Genomic DNA, 16,033 nt, shown 5'->3' with positions numbered 1-16,033 from the left:
GCCTGATTTCATGGGCAAGGACAATACTATACATCACACTTGTCACTGATTTTGTGGGTGAAGGATAGTACACAATATCATTCATTTCCCATAAAACAGTGGACAACCGCTCAAATGATGTTTCCCCATTTTGCCCTCAAACGGTCTTATGCTTATGCTATATAAGTAAGACTTGGAGACTTGAAGAAATATGTCGGTGAAACAATATTTTGACAAGTTATTTTCTTTGTGAAAAGCTATCATTCTTTTGTACACAGTTTTTCTTTAAGTGCTTGATATTCATTTGTGTAAAATTTTCTTGTATAGAAGTATCTTGTAACACACAAAATTATATTCAAACTATTTGTTTGATCATCTGAAGAAAGACTTCAAAAATCATCATAAGGCCAGAAGCATATTGCTTAATGTTATCTCTTATATGGAGTATGAGAAGATAACAAACAGAGATTCTGTCAAATCCATTTTTGACTCTTTAAGGATGACTCATGAGGGAAATGCTCAAGTAAAGGAGACAAAGGCTTTGGCCTGAATCTAGAAATATGAGGCATTTAAAATGGAAGATGATGAAACAATTGAGACTATGTTCTCAAGGTTTCAAATGCTCGTTGCAGGACTTAAAGTTATGGACAAAGGATATTTTATAGTTGATTATGTCAAGAAAATTATCAGAAGTCTTCAAAAAATGGAGACCTATGGTAACTGCCTTGAAGCTGGCCAAGGATCTCAACAACATCAGTCTTGAAGAACTTGTTAGTTCTTTAAGAAGCCATGAGATTGAGCTAGAAGAAGATGAACCTTAGAAGCAAAGTAAATATGTTGCTCTAAAATCCAAGATTGGGAAGAAGAAAGCTTATCAAGTTGAGGAAGAATCAGAAGGATCTGATGAAAAATTAGATGATGATGATGAGTTGGATCTAATCTTAAAGAGAGTCAACAGACTCTGGAAACACAGGCAAAATGGACAAAATAAGCAAGGTTCCAAAAAATAAGTTATCTGCTTCGAGTGCAAGGAGTCAGGCCACTACAAAAATGATTGTCCTAAGTTAGAGAAGGACAGAAGGCCCAAGAAGAATTTATCTAAGGTCAAGAAGGGGGTGATGGCTACCTGGAATAACTCAGAATCTGAAGAATAAGATTCTGACAAAGAAAAAGCCAACCTTGCACTGATGGAAACTATAGAGGATCCCACAAGTTCTGAAGAACCAAAAGACAAGGTACTATCAGAACCCGACTCTGATTTTGAAGAGGTATTTTCTAACCTATCTCATTCTGATATTGAATCATGTCTCTCTGGAATGTTGGAAAAGTACAAGAGTCTTCAGAGTAAATACAAGAACCTTAAACAAGTCCAAGTAATTGCTTATGAAACTCTGAGAGAGATTGAGAAAGATATTTCCTCTCTAAATTAAAAAGTATTTTCTTTAGAAAGTAACAACTCTGCTTTGAAAAGTAAAATTTCAAAACTAGAGGAGGAAATAATCTCAGAAGTTTCTGGTACTGATTGCTTCACCAGATATGACAAAGCATTCCAGTACTTTCTGGATAAAAGCATATATAGAAGAAAAATGGCTTATTGATCTATGGAGTTAGCAGAAATGGAAGGAAAGGTTTAGGTTGTACATAATCTATAAAACTTAACGAAAGTTAGAAGGTCAAACCAAAACCTCTCTATGTGCATTTCGTACCTGCTGACACTGAGCTTGATACTTTTGCACAGACACAGAAGCATACTAAGGATAAGAACTTTATTTTGAAACCTAAGTATCATGCACAAATCTCTCATGATTATCCTTCTGATAAAAGACCCAAAGTTGTAAAAAAAACTTTGGGAAAACTAACAAGAGAGGACCCAGAAAGTGGGTACCTAGGGATAAAATAATTTATGTTGCAGACATCCTTAACAGCTCAGCTGAAACACCAGTCATGGTACATGGACAGTGGATGGTACGATACATGACGGCCAGAAGGTCTATGTTCCAAGATTTGGAACTTTATCCTGGAGGCTTCGTTAGTTTCGGAGGAAACCGGAAAGGAAAGATTATTGGCTCTTGAACCATTGGTAACGGTAAACTTCCTTCTATTACTAATGTTCTTTTAGTTGATGGTCTGATGTATAACCTTTTGTCTATTAGTCAACTTAGTTACAATGGTTATGATATCATCTTTAATCAAAAATCATATAAGGTTGTTAGTCAGCAAGATGGTAACATCCTTTTTAACGGAAAGAGGAAGAACAACATTTATAAAATTAGACTTTCTGATCTTGAAGATCAAAACATAAAATGTTTAATGTCTCTTAATAAGGAGCAATGGGTATGTCATTGACGTTTGGTCCATGTTATCATGAGAAGGATTTCTTATCTAAATAAGCTTGAATTAGTCAGAGATCTACCCAACCTGGAGTTCGCTTCAGATGCTCTTTGTGAAGCATGTCAGAAAGAAAAGTTTTCTAAAACATCTTTCAAACGGTTGTTTCTACCTCTAGACCGTTACAACTTATGTACATTGATTTGTTTGGACCAGTTAAAATTGCTTCTATTAATGGAAAGAAGTATGGATTGGTCATTATTGATGACTACATTCATTGGAGATGGGTAAAGTTCTTGAAACACAAGGATGAGTCACATTCTGTGTTTTCTACCTTCTGCTCACTAGTGCAAACAGAAATGAATTGCAAAATAGTCAAAGTCATAAGTGGTCTGGTGGCGAATTTAAAAATAAACATTTTGAAAATATTTTTGATTCAAATGGTATTTCCCATGAATTCTTTTGTCCTAGAACTCCACGGAAAAATGGAGTTGTAGAAAGGAAGAATAGGACTTTGTAAGAAATGGCTTGCACCATGATCCAAGAAACTAATACGGCTAAGAATTTCTAGGTAGAAGCAATTAACACAACTTGTTTTGTTCAGAACAAGATTTTTACCTGACCTATTCTGGGTAAGACTCCTTATGAATTATGGAAGAACAAAAAGCCCAAAATTTATTATTTTCACCCTTTTGGATGTGAATGTTTTATGTTAAACACTAAAGAGAATCTTGGCAAGTTTGATTCTAAAGCACACAAGTGTTTACTATTAGGATATTCTGAATGCTCTAAAGGCTACAAAATCTTTAACATAGAAACACAAATTGTTAAGGAATCAATTCATGTTAGATTCAATGATAAGCTTGACCCTGAAAAGTCAAAGCTAGTTGAGAAATTTGCATATTTGAAGATTAATCTCTCAGAATCCAAGGATACTATTTCTGAAGAAAAAGACTAGGAAGGAAAAGCCAAATAATCTGAAGAAACGACTCAACCAGAAGCAACCATTGACCCAACTCATCAGAAGAAGAGTAGATTAAGAACTTCTCATTCTGAACAACTGATTCTGGGAGACAAGAATGCTCCAGACAGAATTAGATCTTCATTCAAACCGTCTGAAGAGACTCTTCTAGGTTTGGTGTCTCTGATAGAACCCACGTCAATTGATGAAGATATTCTATATAATGAATGGATTTTGGTTATGCAAGAATAACTGAATCAATTCACCAGAAATGATGTTTGGGATCTTGTTTTGAAACCAACGGGTTTCCATGTCGTCGGAACCAGATGGGTCTTCAGAAACAAGTTGAATGAGAAAGGCGAGGTTATCAGAAATAAGGCTCGACTGGTAGTAAAAGGTTATATTTAGCAAGAAGGTATAGACTATACATAAACCTTTGATCCATGTGCCAAGTGTAAGACCCAAATTTTGACCCTTAAGATCCCTCATGCCATCCCATAGCTTTGCATTGGCATTGGGATCACACCTTGGTATTCTCCTCACCTATCATTCATTGGGTTTGCATTGGGATATATAACCAAGAATATATGATTGTATCATACTTTATTTTCTTTGTTTACTAACCAAAATACAAAAATATGTCTAGTATAGCTTTGTTTCTTTTGTAGGAAGTGTGTGTCCATCTGTACCTCGCCAAGCCCACAACTAGGGTTTGACACCCTCAATGCAAGAGATCAATCAAGAAAAGATCCACATTTGTTCTAAACATCATATATGGATCCCCATGTTCTTTATTTAGATTTCATCAAGAGTTTGAAGCTTGTTTGTCAAGGAATCCCTAATTCATCTAGGTATCTTGTGTGCCTTCCCCGGCAAGTTTCTTCAACAGTTGGTCAAAGATATCAAGGGATACTTCCTTTTAAATCATCATAAGAATTAATGATCCTCCATGAGCACCTAAGAGAAAAGGAACATCAAGTATGCAAGTTGATTCAAGGAAGTTGACCAGAAAAGTCAATTGGTCAAATCTAGGGTTTCTTAGACCCTATCTCCTACAATTTTTGTCATATGAAAATGATTCCAAGATAAATGTTACTCTTTATGACATTACAAACATATTTAATATTGGACTCAAGAGCTCATTTTTCTTTGAAATTCATTTTTTATGGTGAACGATTATAGGTCATTTTGTTTGTGCCCTAGATAGAAGGTCAACTTCCAAGAGTCATAACTTCCTTATTTTTTATGATATGAAGATGATCCAAGTTTCATGATTAATTTCAAGATGACTTACTAAACGTTTATTCTTTGAGAAAGATCAAATTATACTTTCAAAGTCATGTACCATGAGGAAACATTATAGGTCCATTTTGGTCCTCATCATTGAACGAGCAAATTTCCTCAACTTCTAAAATCTATAACTCCATCATCCAAACTCAAAATTATGCCAAATTTATGGTCATATTGAAGGGAATTGAAATATATACAGCTATGTAGGAAGATACAAGTTCATTTAAACCTCACATCAAAAGTTATTCAAGGTGGAAAGAGAGGTCATTTGGTTTATAACTTAGAAAAAATTCTAAGTATGTTTGATACCTCCACCTTCAAGGCCAGTTTTCTCCATTTTTCAAGCTTCAAATTGAAAAGGTCACAAAATCAAAGTTATTCCTTATGAATGATAGATTTCCAAAACTTATAAGATCATATCATTTGGATGAGAAATGAAGGACTGGCGCATGAGGTCCTTCCATGGCTTGTTTTGTCAAGTTTTGAACTCCAAACAATGCATAACTTTGCATGGCCTTGTTTGATGATTTCAGAAATCTCCTTGCATGATTTAGAGTGGATTCCAATCATTAATTGGGCATGTACCATCACATATGCACCCATGCACCAAGAATTTCTCATTTTCATTCAAAATTGCATGGTGCATATATCATTTGCTTGGCCTATAAATCAAAGACCATTTACTCAGAATGAAAGAGGACATTGCCCAAGCTTTGCTAACCATTTACATAACCTCACACCATAGAATTCTTTGAAGATTTCTTGAGAAGTCAAGTTTTTGTTCAACTCAAGTTTGTGAACAAAAAATCCAAAGATGTATTCCCTTTTCAACTCCATTAAGTTTCTACAAGCAAGAGGAAGAGAAAGCACGAAGAATTGCATCAAGAACAAAGTTCAAAAGCAACTCAGAGAAGGTGAATTTCTCAAAACTTCATTTTAAATCATCATAAGCATATATGATTCTCCATGAGCCCCTAAGAGCAAAGGAACTTCAAGTATGAAAGTTGATTCAAGGAAGTTGACCAGAAAAGTCAATTGGTCAATTCTAGGGTTTCCTAGACCCTATCTCCTACAATTTTTGTCATATGAAAATGATTCCAAGAGAAACATTACTCTTTATGACATTATAAACATCTTTAATGTTAGCCTCAAGAGCTAATTTTTCTTTGAAATTCATTTTTTATGGTGAACGATTATAGGTCATTTTGTTTGTGGACTAGATAGAAGGTCAACTTCCAAGACTCATAACTTCCTCATTTTTTATGATATGAAGATGATACAAGTTTCATGATTAATTTCAAGATGTCTTATTAAACATTTATTCTTTGAGATAGATCAAATTATACTTTCAAAGTCATGTACCATGATGAAACATTATAGGTCCATTTTGGTCCTCATCATTGAACAAGCAAATTTCCTCAACTTCTTAAATTCATAACTCCAACATCCAAACTCAAAATGGTGCCAAATTTATGGTCAAATTTAAGGTAATTTAGATAGATACGACTTTGTAGAAAGAGACAAGTTCATTTGAATCTCACATCAAAAGTTATTCAAGGTGGAAAGAGAGGTCATTTGGTTTATAACTTAGAAAAATTTCTAAGTATGTTTGATACCTCCACCTTCAAGGCCAGTTTTCTCCATTTTTCAAGCTTCAAATTGAAAAAGTCATAACATCAACATTGTTCCTTATGATGAGATATTTACAAAGAGTCCAAGATCACATCATTTGGATGAGAAATGAAGGACTTGCGCATGAGGTCCTACCATGACTTGTTTTGGCAAGTTTTAAACTCCAAACAATGCATAGCTTTGCATGGCCTTGTGTAATGATTTCAACAATCTCCTTGCATGATTTAGAGTGGATTCTAATCATTAATTGGGCTTGTAATATCACCCATGCACCCATGCACCAAGAATTGCTCATTTTATTCAAATTTGGAAAGGTGCGCATATCAATTGTTTGACCTATAAATCAAAAACCATTGGCTCAGAATTGGAGGTGGACACTGCCCAAGCTTTGCTAGCCATTTCCATAACCTAAGACCAAAGAATTATTTGAAGATTTATTAAGAAATTGAGTTTTTGTTCAACTCAAGTTTGTGAACAAAAACTCCAAAGATTCATTCCATTTTCCACTCCATTAACTTTCTGCAAACATGAGGAAGAGAAAGCACGAAGAATTGCATCAAGAACCAAGCTCAGAAGCAGATCACAGAAGGTGATTTTCTCAAAACTTCATCTCTTTGATTCTCCTTCTACATTCTAGATCTGAACTGAATTCTGTATTTATTGAAGTCCTACCAATGTAGGAAACATAACTGAGTTGTTTTGAGCTCGATTTGAAGCAACTCAGGTTGGACACCTCTAGTTTGATCTTCACGTTTCTAATTATATAGTGAGAGATGGAACAAATGGAGGTCATATTCATGATCCTTGCAATATTTCCTTTCAAATGATGCTAGATCCATAAATTTATGTGCAAGTTTGGTCTTGACAGTCTGGTGATCCTCAACGGAGAAGAAGACCAAGCTCACTAGTCCCACTCATTTGAGACCTAGTGACTCACTCACTAATTCCTCACCATGGGAATTAGCTACCACCCCAAGGGCTATGATATGCACGCTAATCACCTAGCATGCAAACATCAACAACAATCCACAATACTAACTCACTAATTCCTCACCATGGGAATTAGCTACCACCATAAAGGCCACAATATGCAAGCTAAATCACTTAGTCATGCAAACATCAACAATCATCCACAATGGACAAATGCTCACACTCTAAGCCATAAACAGTCCATTCATAATTTCATACATGATAGATACATTCACCACATTATGCAAATCATCATACATCATCAACATATTCACCACATAATCATATCATGTCATACCACATAATCAATCACAGCATTAGCACACTCTACTAATACCTATACTACTCAAAACAACGGGAAATGATCCCTACTCCATCATACATCAGCTAAATTACATTACTCAGCTGAACGACCAAAAACTGCACAACAACAGCACAGAAAATCACAATCCTGCCCATACGCGTATTGCCTAGTCCCATACGCGTATGGCCCAATTCTCAGCCAGTCCCATACGCGTACCACCTATCTCATACGCGTATGCTACGCGTACCACTTCCCCATACGCGTACCAACAGAGACCAAACCACGTTCAAAACATCATCTTCCTCATCCATACGCGTAATGCCTAGTGCCATACGCGTACCAGGCCATCTCATACGCGTATTGCCTAGTGCCATACGCGTATGACCAGAAACCAGATTTCCAGATCTGCTATGGTTTTCTCTACCACGAGATTCCTCAGATCCAACCTCCCACAGTCCAATTTTTCACAGTAATCGCTCATATCATCTAACACGAATCATACCCTATTCGATTTCACAACTGCTACCATTAATACATCTAATTCCTACGAATTTCTCCAATTAAAACCCGTATTTCGTTCATCCAATATTTCACAATTTTTCAGCATACATCATTCTAATCAGAGTCAAATCCATGGTTTATCACTACCCACTACATGTTATCCCATAATACCCATTAATCGACGATAAACCCCCCTTACCTGAGTTAATCCGGCAATCTTTCAGCTTCAAGCTCTTCCTCTCTTCAACCCTTGTTCTCTGGCTCTTTGCCCTTTTTCCACTTTAGAGTCGTTCTCTGTTTTCACGTGAAAACCTCTTTTTACCAAATGGGATCTTTTTCTAATTCCAACTTTTATTCCAATAAAATAATAATCCAATAATAATAATTCCAATAATAATATTCCAATTATTTAATTAAATTAATAAATGCATTATTAACTTAAATTAAATAATTATCTTGTTTTATCGGGGTGTTACAACTCTCCCCCACTAAAAGAGTTTTCGTCCTCGAAAACATACCTCAAGCGAATAACTCCGGATAAGACTCCTTCATCTGGCTCTCAAGTTCCCACGTCGCATTGCCACCTGCTGGTCCTCCCCAAGCTACCTTCACCAAAGCAATCTCTTTACCCCGCAACTGCTTCAACTCTCGATCCTCAATCCTCATAGGTGATGTTTCAACAGTCAGGTTATCTCTCACCTGGACATCATCTACTTGGACCACATGCGACGGATCATGAATGTACCTCCTCAACTGAGACACATGAAAAACCTCATGTAGATTCGCAAGTGACGGCGGTAAAGCGATGCGATAGGCTACCTCTCCTATCCTCTCCAAAATCTGATAAGGACCAATAAATCGAGGTGTCAACTTCTTCGACTTCAAAGCTCGACCAACCCAGTTATCGGAGTAACATGAAGAAACACATGGTCTCCCTCTTGAAACTCAAGTGACTTCCTCCTCTTGTCGTGATAACTCTTCTGACGACTCTGAGAAATCCTCATTTTCTCCTGAATCATCTTAATCTTTTCCGTAGTTTGTTGAACAATCTCCGGTCCAACCACAGCACTCTCACCGGATTCATACCAACATAAAGGTGTCCGACATCTCCTACCATACAAAGCTTCAAACGGTGCCATACCAATGCTCGAATGAAAACTATTGTTGTAGGTAAACTCAATCAAAGGTAAATAACAATTCCAAGCACCTCCCTTCTCCAAAACACAAGCCCTCAAAAGATCCTCCAGTGACTGAATCGTCCTCTCAGTCTGACCATCAGTCTGCGGATGATATGCAGAACTCAATCTCAACTTAGTTCCCAAAGCCCTCTGCAAACCTTCCCAGAACTTCGATGTAAATCTAGGATCTCTGTCCGAAACAATACTCGACGGAATACCATGCAAACTTACAATTTTCTCAATATACAACTCAGCTAATCTCTCTAACGGATAATCCATTCTGATCGGAATGAAATGAGCCGATTTTGTCAATCTGTCGACAATCACCCAAATAGCTTCAAAATTCTTAATTGTCCTCGGTAAACCAGAAACAAAATCCATACTGATACTATCCCACTTCCACTCTGGAATAGCCAACGGTTGCATTAGCCCAGACGGCTTCTGATGCTCAATCTTTGACTTCTGACAAGTCAAACAAGAATAAATAAAACTCGCAATTTCTCTTTTCATTCCCGGCCACCAAAATAACTTTTTCAAATCATGATACATCTTCGTAGCTCCAGGATGAATACTCAGGCCACTACGATGTCCTTCCTCAAGAATACTCTTCTTAAGTTCGGTAACATCCGGAATACACACCCGATTACCAAATTTCAAAACACCATTCTCATCAATTCTGAATTCACCACCTTGACCTTGATTCACTAGAGTCAACTTATCAACCAAAAGCACATCGGATTTCTGACCTTCTCTAATCTCATCCAGAATACCACTCGTTAACTTCAACATTCCCAATTTAACACTATTGTGAGTACTCTCACACACCAAACTCAAGTCTCTGAACTGTTCAATTAAATCCAATTCCTTAACCATTAACATAGACATATGCAATGATTTCCGACTCAATGCATCCGCCACTACGTTTGCTTTACCCGGATGGTAATTCAAACCAAAGTCATAATCCTTCAGAAACTCTAACCATCTCCTCTGTCTCATATTCAGCTCTTTCTGATCAAACAAATACTTTAAACTTTTATGGTCACTGAAAACCTCAAATCTTGACCCGTACAAGTAATGCCTCCATAACTTCAGAACAAATACCACAGCTGCCAACTCTAAATCGTGTGTCGGATAGTTCCTCTCATGAACCTTCAGTTGTCTCGAAGCATAAGCCACAACCTGCTTATTCTGCATTAACACACCACCTAAACCCAACAATGAAGCATCACAGTAAACCTCAAATAATTCCGACGGACTTGGTAATGTCAGAATAGGAGCAGTAGTTAACCTTCTCTTTAACTCTTGAAAACCTTCTTCACATTTTGAGTCCCAAACAAACGCTTGCCCCTTTCTAGTCAACATCGTCAACGGTAACGCCAACTTAGAAAATCCCTCAATGAATTTCCTATAATAACCTGCAAGTCCAAGAAAACTCCTTATCTCAGAAACTGACTTCGGAGCTTCCCACTTAGATACCACTTCTATCTTAGAAGAATCAACAGCAACACCACCTCTTGAAATCACATGACCAAGAAAACTAACCTCTTCTAACCAAAATTCACACTTAGACAGTTTAGCAAATAACTTCTTTTCTCGTAGAACTCTTAAAACCACTCTCAAATGTTCAGCATGCTCTTCTTCAGATTTCGAATACACCAAAATATCGTCAATAAACACCACAACAAACTTGTCTAGGTACGGATGGAAAATCCTGTTCATATACTCCATAAATACTCCAGGCGCATTAGTCACACCAAAAGGCATTACAGAATATTCATAATGTCCATACCTTGTTCTGAAAGCAGTCTTCTGAATATCCTCAGTTTTCACACGTATCTGATGATACCCAGATCTCAAATCTATTTTGCTGAACACACTCGCACCAACCAACTGATCCATCAAATCATCAATCCTCGGCAAAGGATACCGATTCTTGATCGTCACTTTATTCAGTTGCCTGTAGTCCACACACAACCTCATAGTACCTTCTTTCTTCTTAACCAATAACACTGGCGCGCCCCACGGTGACACACTCGGACGAATAAATTTCTTATCCAACAGATCTTCCAGCTGACTCTTCAATTCAGTTAACTCAACAGTAGACATACGGTACGGAGCCATCGATATCGGCCTAGTACCAGGTACTAAATCAATCGAGAACTCAACTTCACGCTCTGGCGGCAATTCATTCACTTCTTCAGGAAACACATCTGGAAAATCACACACCACGGCTAGATCGCAAATCACCAGTTTATCTTTAGCCTCCAAAGTCGCTAACAGCATAAACAAGTCTGCCCCACCTGCTACTGCCTCATTCACCTGCTTTGCTGATAGAAACAAACTCTTTCCTTCCTCAATCTCAGGAAAAATCACAGTCTTATCAAAACAGTTGATATAAACTCGGTTAAACACCAACCAGTTCATACCCAGGATAACATCAATCTGCACTAGTGGAAGACACACGAGGTCCATCCCAAAGTCTCTGCCAAAAATACTCAAAGGACAATTTAAACAAACGGAAGTAGTAGTCACTGAACCCTTCGCAGGAGTATCAATCACCATACTACCATGCATCTCAGATATCTCTAATTTAAGTTTCGCAGCACAATCCAAAGATATAAAGGAATGAGTCGCACCTGTGTCAATAATAGCTACAAGAGGAAAGCCATTAATATAACACGTACCTCGGATCAAACGATCATCTGCAGAAGTCTCAGAACCCGATAAAGCAAAGACCTTGCCTCCTGACTGGTTCTCCTTCTTCGGCTTAGGACATTGTGGACTGATATGACCCACTTCTCCACAGTTGAAACAAGTCACAGTCTTCAACCGGCACTCTGCAGCCAAGTGACCACCTTTTCCACACTTGTAACACTTCTTCTCAGTACTGGTACACTCATGGATACGATGTCCCGCCTGACCACATCTGAAACACTTAGCAGGGGCACTGAAGTCTCCCCCACTAGGCCTCCTCATCCCACTCTGCCTCTGGAAACCTTTTCCAGCTGCATACGGCTTCCCACGATCATTCTGATTCTTGCCTTTCCTATCAACCCTTTGCTGATAGCTCTCTGCTCTAGCCTTGGTATCCTGTTCAAAAATCCTGCAACAGTCAACCAAATCAGAAAACACTCTAATCCGCTGATACCCAATAGCCTGCTTGATCTCGGGACGTAACCCGTTCTCAAACTTCACACATTTCGAAAATTCCCCAGTAGCCTCGTTATAGGGAGTGTAATACTTCGACAGCTCTGTGAACTTAGCAGCATACTCAGTAACAGACCGGTTGCCCTGCTTCAATTCTAAGAACTCTATCTCTTTCTTTCCTCTGACATCCTCTGGAAAGTACTTCCTCAGGAATCTCTCTCTGAACACCGCCCAAGTGATCTCAGTATTCCCAGTAGCTTCCAACTCAGTGCGGGTAGCAACCCACCAATCATCTGCTTCCTCTGACAGCATATGCGTACCGAACCTGACCTTCTGGTTATCGGCACACTCAGTCACTCGGAAGATCCTCTCGATCTCCTTCAACCACTTCTGAGCACCATCTGGATCGTATGCTCCCTTGAACATTGGAGGATTGTTCTTCTGGAACTCACTCAGTTGACGAGCAGCTCCCATTCCCACAACATTCGGATTCCCTCCAAGTACTCCAGCTAGCATACCCAGAGCCTCAGCAATCGCAGCATCGTCTCTACCTCTTCCAGCCATCTCTATTCTGAAAACCCAACAAGCTAAACAATAAGTACTGATAGGGTTACACAACACCTATCCCGTACAGGGGAACAGAATAATTACGACTCGACTCGACCGACTATGCTCTGATACCACTAATGTAACACCCTTCTAAAATACCCCAAAATTTAATTTAAAACAACAAATATAAATCAGAGTAAATATGCAACTAAGGGTGTCACACGTGACACTTCGCACCGTGTTCCAAAATATCTGGTCATACTCATTTATTTATCAAAATAAACATTTGCATAATTCGCAGCGGATAGAAATTAACAACAACATGCAAACCATGTAACACATTACAGGTAAGATCATTCAACAACCAACAATGAAAATAAGGTAAAACATCCCGTCCCGATGTTACATCTACCAGAGCATGACCCACTAAGGAACTACACTAGACTCCAAGGACTAGCTTCTACTCAATCACTGCTCGTTACCTGAAAAATAGTTGTAAGGGTGAGTTCCTCAATCGATATAATAAGCATTATAAAATATCATGTAATGCTAAGTAATTTAACACATATCATCACCCTAATCAGATCACACATATTCAGCAACGGCAATATCAACTCATAATCATCACCATCATCATACTCAAACTCAACACAACCATAAAACACACGTATAATATTGGAATACATCCATTCATATTATACGCCATACATATATACATTATGCAATGAGACTCCATGCATGCGGTACCGACTATTCGTGAACATATAGTTCAACCTCACCGATCAAATCCAGATACGGCTACCAAGCTCACTAGTCCCACTCATTTGAGACCTAGTGACTCACTCACTAATTCCTCACCATGGGAATTAGCTACCACCCCAAGGGCTATGATATGCACGCTAATCACCTAGCATGCAAACATCAACAACAATCCACAATACTAACTCACTAATTCCTCACCATGGGAATTAGCTACCACCATAAAGGCCACAATATGCAAGCTAAATCACTTAGTCATGCAAACATCAACAATCATCCACAATGGACAAATGCTCACACTCTAAGCCATAAACAGTCCATTCATAATTTCATACATGATAGATACATTCACCACATTATGCAAATCATCATACATCATCAACATATTCACCACATAATCATATCATGTCATACCACATAATCAATCACAGCATTAGCACACTCTACTAATACCTATACTACTCAAAACAACGGGAAATGATCCCTACTCCATCATACATCAGCTAAATTACATTACTCAGCTGAACGACCAAAAACTGCACAACAACAGCACAGAAAATCACAATCCTGCCCATACGCGTATTGCCTAGTCCCATACGCGTATGGCCCAATTCTCAGCCAGTCCCATACGCGTACCACCTATCTCATACGCGTATGCTACGCGTACCACTTCCCCATACGTGTACCAACAGAGACCAAACCACGTTCAAAACATCATCTTCCTCATCCATACGCGTAATGCCTAGTGCCATACGCGTACCAGGCCATCTCATACGCGTATTGCCTAGTGCCATACGCGTATGACCAGAAACCAGATTTCCAGATCTGCTATGGTTTTCTCTACCACGAGATTCCTCAGATCCAACCTCCCACAGTCCAATTTTTTACAGTAATCGCTCATATCATCTAACACGAATCATACCCTATTCGATTTCACAACTGCTACCATTAATACATCTAATTCCTACGAATTTCTCCAATTAAAACCCGTATTTCGTTCATCCAATATTTCACAATTTTTCAGCATACATCATTCTAATCAGAGTCAAATCCATGGTTTATCACTACCCACTACATGTTATCCCATAATACCCATTAATCGACGATAAACCCCCCTTACCTGAGTTAATCCGGCAATCCTTCAGCTTCAAGCTCTTCCTCTCTTCAACCCTTGTTCTCTGGCTCTTTGCCCTTTTTCCACTTTAGAGTCGTTCTCTGTTTTCACGTGAAAACCTCTTTTTACCAAATGGGATCTGTTTCTAATTCCAACTTTTATTCCAATAAAATAATAATCCAATAATAATAATTCCAATAATAATATTCCAATTATTTAATTAAATTAATAAATGTATTATTAACTTAAATTAAATAATTATCTTGTTTTATCGGGGTGTTACAACTCTCCCCCACTAAAAGAGTTTTCGTCCTCGAAAACATACCTCAAGCGAATAACTCCGGATAAGACTCCTTCATCTGGCTCTCAAGTTCCCACGTCGCATTGCCACCTGCTGGTCCTCCCCAAGCTACCTTCACCAAAGCAATCTCTTTACCCCGCAACTGCTTCAACTCTCGATCCTCAATCCTCATAGGTGATGTTTCAACAGTCAGGTTATCTCTCACCTGGACATCATCTACTTGGACCACATGCGACGGATCATGAATGTACCTCCTCAACTGAGACACATGAAAAACCTCATGTAGATTCGCAAGTGACGGCGGTAAAGCGATGCGATAGGCTACCTCTCCTATCCTCTCCAAAATCTGATAAGGACCAATAAATCGAGGTGTCAACTTCTTCGACTTCAAAGCTCGACCAACCCAGTTATCGGAGTAACATGAAGAAACACATGGTCTCCCTCTTGAAACTCAAGTGACTTCCTCCTCTTGTCGTGATAACTCTTCTGACGACTCTGAGAAATCCTCATTTTCTCCTGAATCATCTTAATCTTTTCCGTAGTTTGTTGAACAATCTCCGGTCCAACCACAGCACTCTCACCGGATTCATACCAACATAAAGGTGTCCGACATCTCCTACCATACAAAGCTTCAAACGGTGCCATACCAATGCTCGAATGAAAACTATTGTTGTAGGTAAACTCAATCAAAGGTAAATAACAATTCCAAGCACCTCCCTTCTCCAAAACACAAGCCCTCAAAAGATCCTCCAGTGACTGAATCGTCCTCTCAGTCTGACCATCAGTCTGCGGATGATATGCAGAACTCAATCTCAACTTAGTTCCCAAAGCCCTCTGCAAACCTTCCCAGAACTTCGATGTAAATCTAGGATCTCTGTCCGAAACAATACTCGACGGAATACCATGCAAACTTACAATTTTCTCAATATACAACTCAGCTAATCTCTCTAACGGATAATCCATTCTGATCGGAATGAAATGAGCCGATTTTGTCAATCTGTCGACAATCACCCAAATAGCT

Source organism: Lathyrus oleraceus, chromosome 6 (assembly GCF_024323335.1).
Source record: "Lathyrus oleraceus cultivar Zhongwan6 chromosome 6, CAAS_Psat_ZW6_1.0, whole genome shotgun sequence".
NCBI classification, from domain to species: Eukaryota; Viridiplantae; Streptophyta; class Magnoliopsida; order Fabales; family Fabaceae; genus Lathyrus; species Lathyrus oleraceus.
The sequence above is the reverse complement of the archived record's forward strand: the minus strand, read 5'-3'. Positions refer to the sequence as shown.